A 3,269-nucleotide genomic window follows, 5' to 3' on the forward strand; every position below is an offset into this window, starting at 1 on the left:
GTGTCCAGAGACACTAATAAGGAACACAACTTATTTTTTTATTTTTTTATTATTCTTGTTAATTTTTTATAATTATACTTTTTATTATTATATTTTTCTTCTCAAATTTTTTAATAAAAAAATAGAATAAATTAGATTTTTATAATTTGTTATACTTTATTACCAAATAGAATATAATAATATTAAATTCTGTGTCTCTATTTTTTATATCTTATTTTTAGTGTTTTGTTTTATCTTGTTCTCATAAACAAATGCAGTCTTATTAAATTGCTAGATCAAAAATTAAAGAAATTGAATTGATCGCTAAGTGGTGATCACAGCTAATAATTTTTATGACTTCTAGTATTTTTTCACTAAAAACATTAAATTCATGACTAAATGATAATCAAAAATAATAAATTCTGATAATTTTTTAACAGTATTAATGTAATCAAATTATTATTATGTGGATATATAATTCTCCTAATTTAAAATAGAATATAGAAATAGATGGATTTTTTATTTATTATATTTATCCATTTATGTAATTTTTTATATATTTTTTTTTATTTAATGTCTATTTATAAAATAAGAGATTGTTACGGTGTTTTGAGTTGATGTCGGGGTTGAGCATCAATTATGATAAGTCAAATCTGATACCAATAAACTGTGAGCAGGAGTGGGTTGATCAGGTGTGCGGCCTGCTGGGATGCAACCAAGCTGTGTTACCGGTTAGATACCTTGGAATCTCTCTAGGTGCGAATCCGAGGCTAGTGAAGACTTGGAAACCAGTCATAGACAAGGTGCAAGAAAAGCTCAACTTATGGAAAGCGAAGGTATTGAATAAAGCAGGCAAGCTTATCCTCATTAAGTCGGTGTTGAATAGCCTGCCGATATATTACTTAAGCCTGTACAAGATGCCAAAGGCGGTTGCGGACAAGTTGGTTGCGTTGCAAAGAAGATTTATGTGGGGTAAGGGGGATGGAAAGGATGATATCCCATTAGTTAGGTGGGAGGTGGTCCAGGCTCCGAAGAAGGCTGGGGGTTTGGGAGTTGGGGATGCAGTGCTTCGGAACACAGCACTCTTGTTTAAGTGGTGGTGGCGGTTTTCAAAGGAGGATTGCCCCTTGTGGAAGAAAATTGTATGCTCCTGTAACAATTTGAGCCCTGATGTCATGTTGGTAAATCAGAAAATACCAGAGAAAGGCGGGCCTTGGAAGGACATATGCCAGTTAAACATAAAGGAACAGCGACTAAGGGATAAATTGGTTACTGGCCTGGCTATGGAAGTAGGAAATGGAAGGAGTACTCTGTTTTGGGAAGATAACTGGGTGCAAGGCGGGCCGCTGAAAGTGGCGTTTCCAAGACTATTCTCGGTTTCCAACCAACAAGAAGTGGTGGTAGGGGATTGTGGGTTTTGGGATGGATTGGAGTGGATATGGAACTTCCAATGGAGAAGGGAGCTTTTCCAATGGGAGCTGGAACTTGTTCACCAGCTGCATGAGAGGTTAAGGCCGGTAAAGCTGTCACAGGGTATGGAGGATAATGTGGTCTGGAAGTTTGATAGTAAGGGTGTGTTTTCTACTAAGTCTCTTATGCGGGTCCTTCAATCAGAGAATCTGCCAGCAGCGATCACAAGCTATAGTTTCACAAGTTCATTATGGAAAGGAGTGGTGCCTCCGAGGATTGAGCTTTTTGGCTGGTTTGTCCTTGTAGGTAGAGTTAATACCAAAGACAGGTTGAGTAGGCTAGGCGTTATTCATCACAGTGATAATATTTGTGTGCTCTGTAACAAGGAGATAGAAACTGTCCAGCATCTATTTCTTTTGTGTGATATAGCATGGTAAGTATGGTGCTGTTGGTTGCGGTCAGTTGGTAGAGAGTGGGCTATGCCGGGTTCCATCAAAGGTCTGTTTGAGAGTTGGGCTGGTTTGCACACGAGTAAACAAGAGCAGAAGCGGTGGTTGACTGGGTTCTTTGCAGTGATTTGGAACATCTGGTTGGAACGTAATGGTAGGATTTTCAACAATCAGATAGCAGGTGTTGACCTCATCCAACAGAAAACGCTTCTGAGCTACAAAGAATGGACTGACAGTAATCTCAGGGCGTGTTGATAGCAGGGCCGGTGATGTCAGGCGTTATGGTTTTTTCTTTGTTTTTCTCTTTGTAGCACTTTGACCTTTGCTCCACTGTTTGTGTTGAGCTTACGTTGTTTCAAAAAAAATTTAGTGGTGATTTTATAGATCATTTATGTATTTTATGTAAATTTTTTTTACGTATTTATCATAAATTATAACAGAATTACATATATTGATAAAATAATATTTTATTTATAAAACCTAAAAATAAATAGATAAGCATGAATAATTTAAATATGATTACATTTTTTATGTCTATTTATAAAGTTTATTGGTGATTTCATAGTCTGATAATTTTATGGCTAACTAACATATGAAAAAATATCCAAAAACAATAATCAATTTTTTTTTTTTTTGAAAAAATATAACATCTTTTGCCGAAAAAAAAAATGTCGTCTTTGTTCAGTTTGTTGTGATGCCTCTTTGTCTAAGAGGTGATTTTGCAACCTAGAGCCTAAGACTTTAGTTTAATAGTAAATTGTGATATTTCTTAAGATACTATATAGCCGAATTCGAAATTCTGGTTGAGGTTAAAAACTGGGCGAAAGCTAGTGCAAAGTAGAGAGTTATCAGTAAATTAAATTTATTTATTATTATTATTATTTTTTTTTTGTCATGAGTTGAATAAACAAATTCACACTGAAAAAAAATTAATTCTCTCGTTTAATACAAGACGAACTTTATACTTCAGGAAAACTTGATCGAATTTTTTTATTATTGTTTTGTTTGCTGGTGGTGTTTTCACTATCGTTCTGGCTAGCCACAGATTTTGACGCTCTTGAACCCACTCCCTTCCACTTCTACTATAAATGATCTTTAAAGTCCAAAAAATTGCTGTCATAGAAGAGGAAGAAGTCTGTTTGTGGCTGATGCTGGTTGGCTAACTCCAAACATAAAACCGATTCTGTAGAAGAACTCCGGTCTCCATGAAGGCACCATAATTCTCAGATGACGACGCAGTCAAAACACAAAATACATGGCAGTTACAACTTACAACAATTCATTATCTTTTATTTTAAATTATCCTATAATAGAATGAAAAATTAAAATACAATTATTTGTATTATTTTTTTTATTAATTTATTCAAAAAATAATTAAACTTTAAAGCTAATTGGTATAAAATATTACAGATATAAAACTAAGAAAACATT

This window comes from Arachis ipaensis, chromosome B08, assembly GCF_000816755.2.
Source record: "Arachis ipaensis cultivar K30076 chromosome B08, Araip1.1, whole genome shotgun sequence".
NCBI classification, from domain to species: domain Eukaryota; kingdom Viridiplantae; phylum Streptophyta; class Magnoliopsida; order Fabales; family Fabaceae; genus Arachis; species Arachis ipaensis.